This window comes from Coenobita brevimanus, chromosome 65, assembly GCF_032717465.1.
Source record: "Coenobita brevimanus isolate Jiangsu-jjx chromosome 65, ASM3271746v2, whole genome shotgun sequence".
Classification (NCBI taxonomy): domain Eukaryota; kingdom Metazoa; phylum Arthropoda; class Malacostraca; order Decapoda; family Coenobitidae; genus Coenobita; species Coenobita brevimanus.
The window spans coordinates 34,382,350-34,402,488 of record NC_137018.1 but is presented as its reverse complement, the minus strand read 5'-3'; the positions used below and the strand labels follow the sequence as shown (position 1 = coordinate 34,402,488).

Genomic DNA, 20,139 nt, shown 5'->3' with positions numbered 1-20,139 from the left:
AGGAACACTGGTCACCGTTGAGGGAGGTGGCCGACATCTTAACAACTTCAACACATTTTCAAGACTAGGCGAGATTGCAGTCACCTCGTTCTTTTGACCAGCGTTCCATTCCGTGGACTCCTTTACTTGATTCAGTATAATCTTGTTGCTTTCACACGGCTTAAACTTGGGAAAGGATTCTCGTATTCCAGAGTTAACGAAGGCTCTATGTAACTGCCCAACTTCCACAAATTTCCACAAGGCTGAATAGAGGTGTCTGGAGTGAGAAAGAAAAAAAAAATGAAAAATAGCATATGACAATGGGTGATGGGAATTTTGAGACCGGCCATGATGTCATTTTTTTTTTTTTTTCTTTAAACAGGAAATGACTGACTATTTGGATGAAGACTTATGCCCTCAGTACTGAAGGGAGTACTTGATGGGGGCAGGGGAGGGAGAATAGGAATGGAGAGGGGTAGGAGGGTTGTTATATCTCTTCACGCTAACTTAGCCTGAAACTGCCATCAATCCGCCTTGAATGCTGAGGTATAACAATAAATTAACGCTAAAATATGTTAGTCAGGAAGAAGGACTAAAAGGATGCAAAGCCACGGCACTGTATTCTGCCCCTGAGCTACCGGAAATAATCTGCAAAATTACGAAAATCGACAAGCTGTGGTGAATGAACTAAAGCCGAGGTCATCATCCGGGTCACATTCACGGCCGTACGGGGGTATTCGTAGCACCTCTTCATTAGCAACTTATTTTGTATAGTACACATTTAGCATTTATGTTAAAGTCAGTCACCATAATATCAACATTGTCTGCACCAGTGACATAAAACGGGATACTGAGGTACAATGTGGAGAATAAATAGCTAACAAAGAGCTGCTACGAGGAATATTGAATATAATTAAAATCTGCCGGCGCAACTGCCAGGGTCATATGCCGAGATGCTGCGAAGCCCCGCCGACTCACCCCCCTACCTTGTGTGCATCTGTGACATGAAACAAAAGACAGATGTTAAGGATACATAATGTGGAAAGTAAATCACTAAGAAAGAGGTGGTAAGAAGCCTCCTGTCACACATAACCAGGCGGCTCCATGACATTTTATATCTGCAGTTATATACTCTGCATACTGATTCCTGACTCCCAGACGCAGCCGAAACTTTCTTTTTATACTCTTTTCACTCAGACTTGGTCTAATATAGTTATCTTTTTAACCTTAATGCCGAGTTGGAACCAAATATTAACACAAGAATATAATGACAGTCATGAAGCATACTATGGAGAAGGATGTTGAGCTGTTGCACTGTTCTTTTCCGTCACTGACCTCCGTGAAATAATCTGCAAAAAGGACGAAAAATGGAATGAGCAGCAAAAGGACGAAAACTGCGATGAGCTGCAAAAGCACGAAAATTTAGACCAAGTCAAGGAGAATGAATTACCGTGTGGTTTTGCAGCTCAGTGTAACTTTCATCAGTTGCCTTGCATACCCAGTTCAGTGTGCTGCCTGGGATGGACTGAAGTGCTGTGTGATTCGTGCTCTTTTCTATCTGGGTGTTAGCTTTCATTTTTTTTTTCTGGTTTTAGTTTTTTGTCATCTTCTCCGCTGTTTCGATGCTGTCGAGTTGTTTGTACTCCACCGCGCCTTTCATGCACTGTTCCGGCGGTGGGCTGCGGTGTGTATAATAAACCATAAACCATCCCGTCCCAAACAACGCTTTACAACTGCCATTTCCACTCCTGGCTGGGACACTTCTTCGCAGCATGCACAGGTATATACCATCCACCCCCTCGTGGTCCGATGCCGCCATGGTAACTTAAATCACCAAACTTGACCAAAATACGAGAGAGAAATTCAACGGCAACAGAATACACAAAAGATGGCTAGGAACTGAACGAGACGGCACACGCGATTGGTGGAGCCACGACCCACGTCATGTAAACACGAGGAGGATGCAAGTTAGTCGCTCATTGGCTGTTGCTCACATGGTTGGCTCACGGAAGTATGATACTTTTCCTACAATGCCTCAGAGGGTAGACCGCTCCTGAGACTGGTTTCCCCCCCTCCCCCCCTTTTTTTTTAACCCTAAAAAAAGTCCTCGTGCACCTCACTTTAGTGGCACTGAAAAAGGAAAAGTTCGTGTGTCCGAAGCAGCAAGAAACGAGATTGTCCATACGGTCCGACGTGCATCAGAAGGGATCTGAACGCTACAAGCACTACCATATGCATTATAAAATATGTAACCAAAGAATCTGAGAACAGTTCTCCTATCAAGTATCCTGTCATTAATAGTCCCAGCACCATGTACCTGCGCAATGGCTCCAAAGTGCGTCATTCCACAATCAGGCATACCAACCATCACAAAATGGCAAGTAACTTTCTGCTTATTTCGACACTCACCGTGCACATGTTTGGGATGTTTTTGGTGGGGTGTACTTTTCAGCGTATCCTTGCAAATACCTCACGATTTTATCCATCTCAAAAAACACCTCCCCTACTAAAGGGCTAATGAAGGCTGTTTTTAACCCCTTCAATTCGAAAAGCCTCTGCAAGGACTGAGAAAGTTCAAATAGCAGCATGAATTAAAAATAAATAAATAAATAAAGTAAAATAGGACATCTGAGTGAAATTCTTAAGATGAATTGTAATCATGGTCTAATTCTTCAGCCGGAAGATGTAATACCCGGTACATATTTGATTCTTGTAATCTACAAGTGTTTATATTCACATTCCATGATATTTTTTGAAAGGGAGGGGTTGGTATAGCCTTCAGTAAACCCCTGAACACGAGAAGTCCTTACCCCGTAGAGTAAATAATTCTAAATAATTGACACGAAAGGGTTAACTCGTTCGGTACGATGATTTTGATTTTTTTTTTTTCGTACTATTGGATGAGCATATTCAGGCCAGAAGAGTCCCCTCGATGTGAAGGGGTTCATGACGGCAATATCAAACCTGTTTACTACTTTACCACACGACCACAGGCTTTCCAAACATCCTATTGAAATGGGCCTTTCATATGATATTATTCATGTTGTTTTATAGACTGGGTTTTTTACATTTTAACTGAGAAATATGGAAAGATGGTGTGTTGCAGACCGTCACTCCGACGAAGTTACCACCAAGAGCAAAACTTACTGCCAAATTCGCCAAACACACATTTTAATTTTGGCGTAATTTCAAATTCCTTTGCTGATATGCTAGGTTTGGATAATTTCATTTGGTTACGTTACGATAGGATAGCACAGAACAGGTAGGTTGGGGTAAGGTTAGGTTAGGTTAGGTTAGTTTAGGTTAGTTTAGGTTAGGTTAGGTTAGGCTAGGCTAGGTTAGGTAAGGTCAGGATAGGATAGGACAGGATAGGATAGGATTGTACAGGATAGGTTAGGTTAGGTTAGGATATAACAGGATGGATTAGATTTGGCTTGGTAAGTTAGGATTGAGATTTGGCTTGATAGGTAGGCATTCGGGAGTTTTCTGGCTAGGTTAGGTGAAGTGCAAATCCTAGGTGGTTAAAATCATGGGGGTCTGGGGAGCGATGCCCCTAGTTAGGTTAAGCTCACTTAGGATAGGATAGCATAGGCTGGACCGTAAGGCTTCCATAGCTTGGATGTTTGATGTACTGACGCATCCTGTCGCCGCGATCGTCGGTAATCAACGCGTGCAGTCGGCTGCCGCGGGGGAACTGGTGGCCTCCTTAAGCACACAAAAATATGTATATTTTGTTTTTATTTTAAGTTTTTGGAACAGGATAGTGAGATAACTGCCTGTGTCGCATACTGAATAGGTAATAAAATGGTTTTCCTGAACATCGTGACACTTTACGGTCAGTTGGAATTGCTGCGCCCATGTGGTAAAATCTTACCTGCACCTCCCCAGTTGCGAAAGTCTTCTGGTCTGAATGAAATCGCTTGGAGACAGCATGAATATAGTTCCAAAAGACGTCGTCGTAGTGAAGGGACTAAATAGCATTATCTATTATACAAATGCACCATCGCAATAACCATCACCCAATAACAACAATCGGGCATTTTCAACGTGGCACTGCAGGTTTCGTAGCACAAGTTTCTCGGTGATTTGTTTCGCCTGTTACAACTTAGTATTGTCTTTTAGGTTGTTTGTATATTTAAGCACCGACATACCTTGCCTCAGTAAAGTACAAGATCATTAAACGTGTAACAGGTAAAAACACAATCGCAGACAATGAGGTGCTACGAAGTGTCCCATGTCACCTACCCCACAACTAATACTGTTAACTAATTTACTTCTATACCAGCTTCTTTACTACCATGACACATCTTATTTTCATTTAAAGACAGTTTCATTCAGCACAGGGGATGCCCAATGAACGGAAAGGGTTACATAGAGCCTTCAGGAAATCATTGCACACAGAGGGCTTCTTCCAAATTGAATGAAATCATTGGGGCAGCGGCAAAAACACAAATTAAAAAGCGTCACTGAACGGAACAAAATCAAACCATACAAAAACAAGAACCACGCTCTATGCTGTCCCTCACCGGCAACGCAGGTAGCAACAAAAACAGTGCCACATGCGTCAACACAAAACACGAACACTACGCATAAACAAATGGCACAGCAACACACTAGAACGGTATTACTATCAGTGCGTCCATCACGGGGTTAATGCCATCCATCAATAACACACAAAAAGACACTCCACTGCCACGTCCTCCGTCACAGCCAGGATCATTAACATCAACGCCTGGCTCACAGAAAACACCACCACCACCACGATTACTACTACTACTACTGCTACTACTACTACTACTACTACTACTATACTACAAGTACTACTAGTAGGCTACAAGTAATACTACAACTAATAATAATAACAATAATAATGAGTAGTAGTAGTTGTAGTGGTAGCGGCAGTAATAGAAGTAACTGCCAACTGCTACTACTACTACTGCTACGCTACTGCTACTACTACTGCTACTACTACTACAAGTAAAACAGTGTGTTCCTGACTGATGGAACATGAGATCGACCCCAGGCTATGACAGGGAACAGTTCAAGGATCATAATTTCGCTCACTCTCTGAATCCCACGACCAAACTTCAGTCCATCTGCAGCCGATTCCAGTCACCTTAGAAGAACCTACTGAAGTGAATAGGTTTACGGCGTCTCGGTCTGACCCCCGTCACTTCAAAGTCTCTTCTACAGAATAGTATATAAAACAGTCAATCAGCACCAAGACTATAGTGTAATACAAAACTGGTCATCGTGAGGAAGTACGTAAAAGTCTGATACACCACAACATCCAAAGATCTCCCTTAATACCACCATAACAGGACTGAAAGCGTTAGCCCTAAGTTACAGGATTACTAGGTATGGGCAGTGTGTAATGGAGGCCAAGAGGCGACATGTGAAGGTGTGTGACTGGATTCACTGCCAGTAAAATGACTGCTGAGCCTCAGAACACAAACATTTCCCTCAGTAACATCTACTACCACCACCACAAACATCATCAACAACAACAACAACCATTATCAGAAACGGCTGCGGTATAATAGCCACTGTCATCATCATCATCATTATCCATAACAACTTCCAACAACACTAACACCAAAAACACTACCATAATTACCATCAGCTTCACCAACCTCTCTACTACCACCACCACCACCACTATCACCACCACCACATCCGCCCAACAACAACAACAACAACCACTTCCATGACACAAAATCACCACCACCACCACCACCACCAACAACAACAACAACAAAAACAACAGCAACTATCATCATCATCACCACACAAACATCAACAACCATTACCACCCGCCATCAGCTCCACCAACCACCACCACCTCCACCACAACCACCAACACCACCACCACCACCATCAACAAGAACAACAACAACAAGCGGCAGGTGTGCAAGCAACAATTAGTCAGGTGGAGGGGGGGATAGGGGAGGGGGGAAGATGGGGAGGGTAGGGGAGGGGAGGAGTAAAGCTGGAGAAGGGACAGGGGAGTGTATGGAAGGTCAAAGGTTATTTTATTCAGTACATTCACATCCCCAAGTTGACCCACGCCACTCAGTCTACTTTCACCATCATCATCATCATCATCATCATCACCACTTCAGTCCCATGTCCCGTCCTATTCTCCTTCACTTTCCTTCCTGATTATCTCTCCTTTCTTATCTTCTGACCTCATCGCAATTTAGTGATTTTCCTCTACTTCCCTACTTATTTCTTGTTTTCTCTCCCTCCTTTCTTCTTCTCCCTTCCTGATCTTTCCTTTTCCTTTCCCATTTCCCTGTTCCATCCCAATTTAAATGCTATATTCTTCTATGCTTCACATTTCTTTCTCCGTCGACTTCCTTCTTCTCCCTTCACCCATCTCTATTTCAGTCTCCCTTATCCTTCCAGTTTCTTTCTCCCACCATATCCCGTTTCTTTTTAACCTCTTTCTTTCTTTCTTTCTTTTTTTTTTCTTTTTTTTTTTTTTTTTGTTTGGCTCCTTTTTTTCTGACTCTCTTCATCACTTATTTCTCAGTCGCTCTCCTGTAGGACGCTCTTTTCTGCCTATCCCCATTTGCTGTGTTTCCTTTTTACATCCTCCTTCTAGGTTCCCCCCCCTTCCTTCTCCTCCCCTCCCCCCCCTCTCTCTCTCTCAAATTACGCTTCCTCGAAACTAGTTTCCACTTTTAACTCCTCTGCTCCTCTCTCCTTTTATTCCTCCCTTCTCTTCTCTCCCTCTCCTTCCTTTTCCTCTACCCTTCTCTTCCTCTCCCTCGACTGCTCTCTCTCTCTCTCTCTCTCTCTCTCTGAAAAAATGTATATATAAGGATGATCTTTTTAAATCCATTATGCAAATCCGCAGCCAACTTTGCGTGTAATTCTGGTGAGCCATGTCTAAATGCCTTGTTGGAGGGGGGGGGGGTTATAAGGATGATGGTGGTGGTGGTGGTGGTGAGGGTAGTAGTAGTAGTGACAGTGGTGGTGAAGGTGACATGTGGTAGAAGTGGTGATGGTGAGGATATGAGGTTGTAGTGGTGGTGGTGGTGATGACAAACAGTAGTAATGGTGGTATGGTAACACAAGTGGGTGATGACAATGATAGTGGCTGTCGTGGTACGGGTATTATGGTGGTGATGGTGGTAGTGCTAATGTTAGGTCTGGTAGTATGTGACAGTGATGGTGGAAGCAACAGTAATGGTGGTGGTGGTGAGTGGCTGTTTGTGGTGTGACTGTGATGGTGGTGGTGATAGTGATGGCGATGGTGATAGTGATGGCGATGGTGATAGCAGTGAAGCTGATGCGGGTGATAATGGTGTCATAATAACAACAGAAACGATGATGATGGTAAGTGGTAAAAGTGTAGATATTACAACTGATAAAAATGCAAAGACAGTATAGCAGCTGTAACGAAAGAAATGATGACGGTGATGGACTGGAGAGTAGATATGGCAGTGATGACGCTGATGATGACGATGATAATTAATGAAGCAAGTTGGTGGCCGTCATCGTGTGTGTGTGTGTGTGTGTGTGTGTGTGTGTGTTTTCTTGTCTGTTTCATCTGCGCTTCTTTTATTTCGCGGCACTCCCTTCTTCCTCCGTGAGTATAATGTACTATATCTATCTATCTATCTATCTATATATATATATATATATATATATATATATATATATATCTATCTATATATATATATATATATATATATATATATATATATACACACAGCGTACAGAAAAACTGTGAAATCAGTCATTTCACGAAATGCCTAGTCTTTCGAGAAATAAATTTAAATTGGGATAGATTAATTTAGGTTAAGTTAAATTAGGGCACGATTAGGTTAGGCTGGGATAATTTAGGCTAAGTGTAGGTTGAGTTAGGATGGGATAATCTAGGTTAAGTTTAGGTTAGGTTAGGCTGGGTTAGTTACGTTAAGATAGGTTAGATTAATTTAGATGAACGCTTAACATAACGTAGCGTTCTTATACCCTGACCAAACCAAAACTAAACTGCCGTAACCCAAACTTAACCTAGATTGTCCCAGACTAACCTAACCGCAGTCTAATCTAACCTAAATTAACCCATCCCAATTTACACTCATTTCACGAACTGACTAGACATTTCGTGAAAAGACTGATTTCACAGTTTGCCTGTAACATTATATATATATATATATATATATATATATATATATATATATATATATATATTGTTACGGAACAGAGAAAGATAATGTACACTTTAAGTGAGAATACGAAGAGTCACTACTGTCCCGTAAAGTTCCAGGTTCAAAACAAAAGAGTTAGGTAAAATTACAAGTTAAAGTTTAATGCTTAAATTAACAACAAAACATTCAGGACTCATAAAGATAATGTAATGGCAAATAAACAGGTTAAATATATGGTTAACTGCAATAGCCTCTATTAACACGAAATTAGCAAGAGTAAATTTATCTAAGTCAGCCCTGATGAAATGAGATACCAGATAATACTCAGTGAATGCCAGATAAATAATTACAGATACAAACTATTATCAAAAATGACTGACATAAAGATCCATACATGAGTTACAAAAACTTCACTAAGCCTACAGTACAAGAAAAAATGCAACAACAGTTATACTCAAATTACACACAGCTGCTAGATGGTTGGAGACTTCCTGAGCACTCACAACAATAATATCTGTACAGGGGAGGACAGAGATGTGAACAAAGTGAGGAGCAGATCTAAGTGGCAATGATGCAGAGACTGAGCTCATTATATAGGGGCCAGGAGAGCTTGATACAACTTGTAATGAGGACGCGCAAATGAAGCCATGGGGACAAAGAGATGACAATCCCGCAAAGTATAACAGAGATGTCGACTTACTCTACTATAACGGTAGAAGGGGGGAACTGAGGCAGAACACGCTCGTGATCAAACATGCAGCATACTGTGCGTTAAAATTACACAAAGGATGATGAAATCATAGGCTATGTAACACCTCCCCACAAAGAAAAAAGAAATTTACAAAGGAAATTTCTTATTACTCTAAAACAATCTGTACATGGCATTAAAGAACATGCAAATGTCTTTCCTAATGTTACAAAACATGAGATCTCCCTAGCACGTTCAGTCATAGGTACTTGCCAGTATCCCTTTAACAAATCAAACTTACTTATGTACCTAGCCTTTCCGATCTTGTCTATGCAATCTTCCACACGAGGGAGAGGTAAGTGTCTGTTTTAGTTATCTGATTAACACGTCTGTAGTCGATGCAAAGCCGCTGTGACCCACCTGGCTTAGGGACCAGAGTGACAGGAGAACTCCACTCGCTCTGACAGGGCTCAATCATCTTGTGGTCCAACAGGTAGCCAAGCTCCTTCTGGATGAGAGGAACTTTCACTGGGTTCACACGGTAAGGAGGCAATTTAATTGGCTTTGCGTCTCCAACATCGACATCATGCATCAACACAGTGGTTCTTCCTGGAGTAGCACGGAACACTTGCGGGTACTCCTGCAGTAATGCCGAAAACTCCTGCCTTTCCTTGGGTGGTAGATGAGAAAGCTTAGTCTGGAGATCATTCATGATATCAGGATTCTTCCCCAAACTATCACTCAGGCTCATACTGCATGGGAGAGCTTCACTTGCAGACTCGGGTGGAACAGCTACAGTGCAGACTGGATTATTTTCGTCCCGCCTGTGATATAACTTTAGCATGTTGATGTGACATAGTTGCTTGCTCTTTCTACGATCTGGTGTGGCGATGACATAGCTGACATCACTGAGTTTCTTCTCCACGAAATAAGGGCCACTAAACTTGGCTTGAAGAGGTTGCCCATGAACTGGTAGCAGAATCAAAACCTGATCTCCTGGCTGAAAGTGGCGTAACCTGGACTTCTTATCATACCAAGTCTTCATCTTCTCCTGAGCAGCTCCTAAATTCTCTCTCGCCAGCTGTAAAGCAGTGGACAGCCGTTCTTTGAAATTCATCACATACTCCAGCAGGTTGACGTCATCTTCCTCCGACAGCCAGCATTCCTTGAGTAGCTTAAGGGGTCCTCTTACTTCATGGCCAAACAGTAGTTCAAAAGGTGAGAAGCCCAGTGATTCATTTGGAGATTCTCTTGCAGCAAACACAACGAATGGAAGACCTTTATCCCAGTCTTTCTGATGTTCCAAACAGTATTTCTTGAGCATCGATTTGAGTGTTTGATGATATCTCTCCAACGCTCCTTGGGTCTGGGGATGGTAAGCTGAAGACGTGATCTGGGTGATGCCAAACTCTTTCAGAGACTGTTTGAAAACGTTTGACATGAAATTATTTCCCCGGTCTGACTGTACCTCCTTGGGCAGACCAAACTTTGTGAAGAACCCTAGCATTTCCTTAACCACGTTCTTTGCTGAGATATTTCTAAGTGGAATGGCTTCAGGATAACGAGTAGCCATATCAATCATGGTCAACACATAAGAAAATCCTGAAGAAGTCTTAGGAATAGGGCCCACAATATCCACCAACACACGGGTGAAAGGCGCCTCAAAAGGAGGAATGGGAACTAGAGGTGCAACCTTTTCAGTCTGATTACACTTCCCTACAACTTGACAGGTGTGACAAGACTTACAATACCAGGAAACATCCCTGAAGATACCTGGCCAGTAGAAGTGTTTCAAAATGCGTGCCACAGTCTTCCTCACTCCAAGGTGTCCTGCCAAACTGGAATCATGAGCCACTCTAATGATATCCTGCCTACAAACACGAGGGATGGCAACTTGATGTACAACCTCCCATTCACAGTCGGCTGATGCTGTTGGGGGTCTCCACTTCCTCATAAGTACTCCTGACTTTACATAATAACAAGTAGAAGCACCGGCTAACTCTTCTTCACTGTCAGCAGAGTTAGCTAGACCTTTCAACTCAGGGTCAGCAACCTGCAACTCAACCAACTCTTGACGAGACAAATTATCAACACTACGGGGTACTGCCTCATCTGGTGAGTGGTCCAAATTAGCAAGAAAAGTGTCAGCTAGGATAACATCATCATCATCATCATCCTCTAAATCACCAGTAACTTTAGACTTAGCCCTAGTGACAGCACATGCAGGGAACACATCAGGGACATCACAATCCTGGGACGCAGCCACTGGCTCACTAGACAACTGAGGAGCTGGACACACTTGACTTCCACCAATATCATTTCCAAGTAAGAAAGTTACACCTGACATTGGGAGTGTCTCAACCAACCCAACCATAACAGAACCATTAACAAAACCAGACTCTAAATTCACTCTGCACAGAGGAACAGAGAAGTAATTATTCCCTACACCTTGTAAGATTACAGTTTCATCAGAGGAATTAACATTAGAGCCTAGAACACTGGTCAGCATAAGGGATTGGCAAGCACCTGTATCACGATATATTTTAACTGATTTCCTGTCATTACTGTCCAGAGGACTGACAAAACCATCAGACAGGAAATTAGCACATGAACTCTTGAGAGTGTCACCCACGTTACTGCTCAAAAGAGGAGCTCCATCATGAGAATTTAAGTTACCCCTCAAAGCAGGTTCAGTTAACTCAGTTAAAGAATTCTGGGAACTCTCAAGAGTGGACACTAGACCAATTGACTGAATATTTAAAGACTCCTTTTTGTTCACATCACGCTGTCTCCTGAAACATCTCTCCGTAGTATGACCAAGCTTACTACAATAAGTACATTTACTTTTCTGAAATCTAGAGGTGAAGCTGGTATTTACTTCCTGAGAAACATCATCCTTATTCTCTTTCCTGTTACCTGTACTCTGAGTAGAGGCAACGTACTGACTCTCAGCTTTCCTTTTCCTCTAAAATATCTCTTGTGAGTGAGAACATACTCATCAGCTAAAACTGCAGCATCAGACAAATTATCTATTCTTTTCTCATCAAGATATAGGCTTACATCTTTATAAATACACCTTTTGAAATCCTCCAGCAAAATCATCTGCTTAAATTTACCAAAATCAGAATCCACATTCTTAGAATTTAACCACTGCTCTAACAAATCTTCTTTGATTCTTGCATACTCAACATGGGATTGCTTATCTTGCTTATAAGTTGTCCTAAATTTTACTCTATAAGCTTCAGGAACAAGCTCATAGGCCTTAAGAATCAAGCTCTTAACTACATCATAATTATCAGACTGATCCTGAGGCAAAGATGCATAAGTTACTTGAGCTTTACCGGTGAGAACAGTTTGAAGAAGTACTGGCCAATACTCCTTAGGCCAATTAAAACCTGTAGCTACCCTCTCAAACAACTGAAAATACTTAGTTAAATCAGATTCATTAAAAGGAGGGACAAGTTTAACATTTTTAGCCACATCAAAATCATCAGAGCTAGATGATCCAGTTCCACCTTGTTTCATGCGATACTCATGGTCTGCCTGAATCCTAGCAAGTTCAACTTGTGCGTGAAACTCAGCCTCCTTAACATCAAGCCTCCTTAGCACGTGCTTGAAATTCAGCTTCCTTCACACGAGCCTCCTGCAGGGCTAGCTGTAACTTAGCTAATTCAATCTGCGTTTGCTCATTTGGAGGAGTTACATTAAACAAGCTTTTATTAATCATGCCAACAATTTGATCTTTAGAATGATGAGAGTGAACTGCAATTCCCAATTGTTGAGCAACAAGCTTAAGTTCATTCTTTGTTCTGTTTTCTATATCACACACTGTTTGCACATTTGACAAAAAATCTTTGGCTTCATCAAGTGTAGAAATAGTAGCCATCATGAATATATCACAGTCACAAAATATCAAACAATATCCTTATGATAATATCCTGAATATCCTGATATGAGGTCGCCAAATTTATGTTACGGAACAGAGAAAGATAATGTACACTTTAAGTGAGAATACGAAGAGTCACTACTGTCCCGTAAAGTTCCAGGTTCAAAACAAAAGAGTTAGGTAAAATTACAAGTTAAAGTTTAATGCTTAAATTAACAACAAAACATTCAGGACTCATAAAGATAATGTAATGGCAAATAAACAGGTTAAATATATGGTTAACTGCAATAGCCTCTATTAACACGAAATTAGCAAGAGTAAATTTATCTAAGTCAGCCCTGATGAAATGAGATACCAGATAATACTCAGTGAATGCCAGATAAATAATTACAGATACAAACTATTATCAAAAATGACTGACATAAAGATCCATACATGAATTACAAAAACTTCACTAAGCCTACAAATTAAACTTATGCTATACAGTACAAGAAAAAATGCAACAACAGTTATACTCAAATTACACACAGCTGCTAGATGGTTGGAGACTTCCTGAGCACTCACAACAATAATATCTGTACAGGGGAGGACAGAGATGTGAACAAAATGAGGAGCAGATCTAAGTGGCAATGATGCAGAGACTGAGCTCATTATATAGGGGCCAGGAGAGCTTGATACAACTTGTAATGAGGACGCGCAAATGAAGCCATGGGGACAAAGAGATGACAATCCCGCAAAGTATAACAGAGATGTCGACTTACTCTACTATAACGGTAGAAGGGGGGAACTGAGGCAGAACACGCTCGTGATCAAACATGCAGCATACTGTGCGTTAAAATTACACAAAGGATGATGAAATCATAGGCTATGTAACAATATATATATATATATATATATATATATATATATATATATATATATATATATATATATATACACACACACAGTATAATCATCATCATCGGCCATTGCAAGTCCACTGCAGAACAATGACCTTTCCCAATCTTCTCCACCAATTCCTTGACTGAGCCAATCTGCCGTGTTTTCCCTGTAAACTTCTCTACCTCATCTTTCCATCTTCTGTCTGGGCATTTTCTGCCACGCTTTTATTATCTCCTGGTGTCCAGTCAGCCTCTTGCTCCATCGGCTATTCCCTATTCTTGCTACATGACCTGCCCACCTCCATTTCTGTTCATTTATGACTTCTATAATGTCTTTGATTTTGGTCTGCTCTCTCTCACCCAAGTTGATCTTTTCCTGTCTCTTAAAGATATTCCCAACACTGGCCTTTCCATTGCCCTTTAAGAACGGATTAGTTGATTTTCCATCGATTTTATCAGTTTCCAGGTCTCACAACAGTATGTCATAACTGGAATTATACATTCGTTAAATACTTTTCGTTTCATACACACTGGCAAGCTACTTTTCATGATGTCTCTACGTTTACCGAAAGCGTTCCACCCAACTGTAATGCGTCTTTTAATTTCGCTATCATAGTCTTTCTTTAATTTTAGCATTTGCCCCAAGTAATTGTATTCCTAGACTTCATCAAGAATTTCTTTGCTTATTCTGATGACGCCCTTTGGTGTTTTTCGATTAAACATTAGTTTTACTCCGGTTCATCTTTATTCCTACTTTGAGCCTTCTCTGTTCAGATCATTTAACATTTCTTCCAATGTCTCTGTCGTTTCTGAGATTAGGACAATGTCATGTGCAAATCTTGAATGGTTTTGCTTGTCTCCATCTACCGGTATGTTTACTCCTTTGTTTTCCCAGTCTGGTCTGGCTTTCTAGGCATGTTGTAAACTAGAAATTGCCCCGAGAGCGCATACCTCTGCCAATGTCACTGCCATTAAAAAGGATCCGCATCCGGATCCGGATCCGTGGATACAGGTTCTGGATCTGGATCCGGATCCGCCACAAAATTTAATCACTTCTTGCTTGGCTCAAGGTCCACCTTTTCACAAAATTTCACTAAAATTCAATGAGAACTTTTGGATATATTGTGCGGAATATTCCAGATCCGGATCCGCCCCAAAACTTAATCATTTCTTCCTTGGCCCAAGGTCCATCCTTCAACAATATTTCATCAAAATTCGTTCATAACTTTTTGAGTAATCCTACAGAACAGACAGACAAACCAACGCGAACTAAAACATAACCTCCTTGGCGGAAGTAGTAATTTGGTGAAATTTTATCTCCCTGACACACGCACTTCTCAGTCTTAAATTTTTCCGAGTCTTTATGTAATTTAACCGTAGCAGTTCCCTCTTTATATAATTAGGTTTTCGAGCAGTTTAACAATGTTCTCAATTACTCCTTGTTCTCGCAATGAATTTATGATGGCTATGTGTTAAACTGAGTCGAAAACCTTTTCGTAATCAAAAAAACCTAAGCACAGTGGTTTATTTTATTCTGTAGTTTTCTCAATTAGCAGATTCATCCTGTGTTGATGATCAGTAGCCGAATACCCGCTTCGGAATCAAGCTCGTTCACGAGGTTTGTTTTCTTCCAGGTTAGTTGCTATTCTATTAGTAAAGACTTTAGTGAAGAGTTTGTAAATAATTCATAATAAGCTAATGGGCTGATGGTTACTTAGATCTTCTGAGTCGCCTTTTTTGTAAAGAAAAATAACTATTGCATTACATCATGTTTTGGGAATTTTTTTCCTTTTTCTTAAACTGAGTAAATAAGTGGGCGAGCCTGTTTTGTACTTCTACTCCTGCATCCAACAGCAAATCTGCTACTACTCCATCTTCTCCCGTAGCTTTCCCTCTTTTCATATTTTTACGAGAAAAGTTTACTTCGTTTGGTGTCACCTTAGGAATTTCACTTGTATCAACTGAAAAGTTAGCTATTAGTGCTATTGTCTTTGATGCACACAGTTCTTTGTAAAATTCTTTAACTCTCTTCGCCATCTTATGTCTACATTTAATGACTTAACCGTTTTTGCCTTTCAGTGATATAATTTGTTGCTTTCCTAGTGCCACGTTACTTCGGACCCGATTCATATTTTTTCTTTTTTAATGGTTTCTTTGATCTGATCCATGTTTCTTTCTTCTTGTCTCTGTTTCTTGTTGATCGGCTTATTTAATCCCGTTCGTTCTATTTCATCCTTTTGTTTTTATTTACATTTCCTTCCTCTTTTCATCTCGAGTGTCTTTTCCGTATACTAGTTGGTTTTGGTTGTATAGCTTTCCATACTACCTTTGCTGATTCGCTTAGCATTTCTGTTAGTCTATCATTCAATTCACACAATGTCAAACCCAGTTTTGCTTAGAGCCTGAAATCTGTTCATTATTTCTAACTGAAAGGCTGCTTTATTTTCGCTTACTTTTATTGGGCATACCTTTTTATTTTTAATCATCTTCTTTCTTTCACTTCTGAAACTGAATCTGGCTGAGCAACCCACCCTTCTATGGTAACTTCCTATATTTACGTTGATAATAACCGTGACATTTATGATCGTGTTATTCTTGTCTGCCATAATGATGTCGATTTCATTCTTTGTTTCTCCATTTGGGCTTCTCAGAGTCCACTTTATCCCCGTTCTTTTGTGACAGAATGTGTTCATTATTCTCATGTTATACATTTCAGCAAAATTTACCACCATTTCTCCTCTTTTGTTCCTTCCTCCCACTCCAAATTTTTCCATACATGCTTTTCCATTTCTTTTATTTCCTACCTTTTGCACTGAAGTCTCCCATGAGTATAGTATATGTGGTCTTTTCTTCTTCTTCCATTATATGGGAGATGTCGTCATACAATGTTTCTACTTCTTCATCTGAGCTTTGAGAAGTTGGTGCATATACTTGTACTACTTTTTGCATAGCCTAATTACAATCCATGATGCTCTGTCAGATACACTGCTGAATTTAATAATGCTGTTAGTAAGATTTCTGTTAATTAGAAATCCTGCACAACTATCTCTTTCATTTTACCTTCCTCCTTAGTAAAATAAGTGGTAGATGTCTTGGAGCATAATATTACGTTTTCTTTTCTTCTGTGTATCTCACTCAAATCTACAATGTCTCAACTAATGTCTAATTCAATCATTATCAAGTTTGTAATCTTCTGCGAGGCTTTTTACACTGTGCATATAGATCTTCATGAACCGTTTGTTTAATATCCCAGTCTCAAACTTGTGAACACAGTGCCTACACACTTTCGGTGGCACAATGCTGCTCGTAAGCACAGGAGGCAATGCAATTGGACCTTTAGTAGACGATGATCCAACAGGAACGCCCGTCAAATCATCTGCAACAGAATTCATATTTGGTTGGGAGGATTGTGGCAAGTAATCTCACCTCCCCATCTAAGACGGTACCTTGTATTATCGCAAGGCCTTCCCCTATACGCCACCCGGAGACCGCCAGGTAGAGTGGGATCCTGCCCCTATCTATCTATCTATATATCTATATCTATCTATCTATCTATCTATATCTATCTATCTATCTCGTACATTTATTATCCGACATTTTCGTTCTCCTCCATTCAGCCATTTACTTCACGTTGATTACCCAACTCCTTTTAAATTCCCCCCCCTCTCTCTCTCTCCTTGCTGAAATAGGAGTGTTGTTGTCTCGTCGTTACCACAGCCGACCCTCTAACTCTACATTATGGCCTCACCTGTCCTTCCTCTCACCTTCTCTCTCTCTCTCTCTCTCTCTAACTCTGCCTCTTTCTATTTTCTCGCTTACTTTCTCTTTATTCTCTCATTTATATATTATCATTCTTTGTCCTCTTCCCTTTCTTTCTCTATCCTTTCTCGCTTTCTTTATCCTTCTACAGTATCTTTCACTGCTCTCACTTTTTCTTTCTCTTTTTCTTTGCCCTCATATCATTTTATTTATTTTCATACAGGCACTATAGTCGACCCTGTCCTTTCTCTCGCTACCATGTTTTCCTTCTTTACCTATTTTTTCTATTTCTGTTCTCTCTCCCCATTCTTACTCTAGGCTATGATCCAGTCTCTTCTTGCACTCCCTTCCTTTCGCCTTCCTTTCGCGCTTCTTCTTTTATATGACGTTTTTCACAATATTCCCTCTTCTTTCTTATCCTTTCTTCAGTATTACACTTATTATTTTCCCCTTTTTTTTATTTCACTATTTCTACATATGGAGAGAATGGATAATGAGCGATTGGTGAAAAAGATAACTAGATCTGTTGTGAGAGGTGTAAGGCTGAGAGGAAGACCACGAATAGGATGGATGGACAGTGTGAAGAGAGCACTGGATGCGAGACGGATGTCTGTTGAGCAAGGAAGAGTGGCTGTGCGTGACAGAAATAAATGGAGAGAAATTGTGAATGAATAAGTGATGACGCAGCCCTGAGGGGATATTCTCCCGCATTTGGTCTGATCAGCTAGTCAGGTGAGGTGCGGGTAAGGGGATGGGTCTGTTATGATGTGGCTGGGGTAAACCAGTTCTGCTGTCGGGCCCTGCTGCGGATGTCACTGATTGCATTGCGCAGTTGACCCTTGTGCGGTGTGGTGCGGTGAGGATCTGTCCGTTCTCCCCTTTGGGGCTAAGATGCGAATGAATGTGTTTGAATGGATGAGCAAATGGGGAGTGTGTCGTCCTGTCTCGGCTACCTCCCTTTCCTTGTGGGAAGCAGCCTAGGTATATAGATAGATAGATAGTCATTCATTTTCTGTCTGCCCTCCTCTCTTCCTATTTTTGCCATCTTTCCTGTCATTTTTTAGTACTCTTCTTTCCTTTTCAGGTGGTTTTACACTGAATGACAAGCCTAATGGCTTCCTGTAAGCCAGAAAACTATTTACAACGCTGAGTGGTAACCATATAACCAAATCATACGTGCTCCCAACAAGTCAACAAGTGGGTTAGCGGAGGGTTAGTGCCCCTTCCCGAAAACAACTAACTCAAATTCAAACGGCCACCCCTTACGGAATTATGGCGTCTGGTTATGTATAGATATTCTCTCTTCCTTTCTCTCTCTCTCTCTCTCTCTCTCTTTCTCTCTCTCTCCCGGTCAATAGCCTTCCTTTTTGCACCTCACTTGCTTTTCTTTCCTTTCCTTCCCTTTATTAGATTCAGTTTCTCTTCTTCCCGCATCACATATTTCTCCTCACCTCCTCCCTCTCTCCTCCGTTCTGAACTCACTCTTACAAGAAATTTTTGCCTGGCAATATTTCACTCTTCCTCCTTTTACTGATCTCTCTCTCTCTCTCCCTCTCTCTCACGTTGAATCAAGTCGTCCAGAGATAGCAAGAATAAAAAAAGGTGTTATCGTACTGAAGAGGATACTGTATGAAGGATGTAGATGGATGGATGAAAGAACTGATAAAGGAAGTAACTAGAAAAATGGGGATGTAGTCTGACGGATGGATGGATGCATGGATGGACGGACGGACGGCCGGATGAATGGATGGAGAAATGGGAAGCTGGATGATGGATGATTGGATAGAAAAATGGAAAAATGGATAACGAATGGATGGATGGATGGATGGATGGAAAAATGGAAAAAATGGATAGATGGATGGATGGACGGATGGATGGATGGAGAAATGGATGGATGGATGGATGGAAAAATGGAAAAATGAATAACGGATGGATGGATGGATGGATGAAAAAATGGATAACGAATGGATGGATGGATGGAAAAATGGATAACGGATGGATGGATGGATGGATGGAAAGACGGATGGATGGATGGATGGATGGATGGAAAGACGGATAATGGATGGATGGATGGATGGATGGAGACGGTTAATGGATGCATGGATGGATTAATGACTGACTGACTGAATGGAACAACGAACTATTTAAGTAAACCTAATGGATGGAAGGAAAAAAATGTCAGAAAGGAAAAAAAGCTGACTGGACGTACAGATGAAATGTGAACGAAAAGATACATTAACAAATAAAAGAACAACTCGTGGTTAGATGGAAAAAAAAAAGTGAGAAAAGTGAATGGAAAGGAAAACTATGGCGGAGAAAAACACGTCAAAGAAAACGGGAAGAGCGAAAAAAAAAATGGACGATAGTAGCAAAAGATGATTGAGTGAGGAGGAGGAGGAGGAGGAGGAGGAAGAGTGAGGGAGGAAGGAGGAGAGAGGAGAGTAGAAAAAGGGGAGAATGAAGAGGAGGAAGAAGAAAGGGAGAGAAAGAGGATGCGAGGAAATATATTAAAAGGAGAAAGGCATGAATGGAAGAGAGAAGGAAGGGGGAGGAAGAGAAGCGAGGAGGGTGGACGACAGGAGGAAGGGAGAGAAGAAGGTGGAGGGGATGGTATGGAAGGAAACACGAAAGGGAGGGTGGAGGAAAGGAGGAAGGGAGAGAAGATGGAGGGGATGGCACAGAAGGAAACAGGAAAGGGAGGAAAGAAACATGAGTAGAAGAGGAGGAGGAGGAGGAGGAGGAGGGAGAGTGACGGAGGAGGAGGAAGGAAAGGTTTTAGACAGC

At 41.1% G+C, this 20,139-nt stretch overlaps 1 protein-coding gene across 1 annotated transcript in view; it reads right to left on the bottom strand.

The window, feature by feature from the left end:
* Positions 1–20,139, bottom strand: part of LOC145405060 (coiled-coil domain-containing protein AGAP005037) — a 1,039,366-nt gene that overhangs the window by 1,013,535 nt on the left and 5,692 nt on the right. The gene's annotated exons all lie outside the window — the stretch shown is intronic.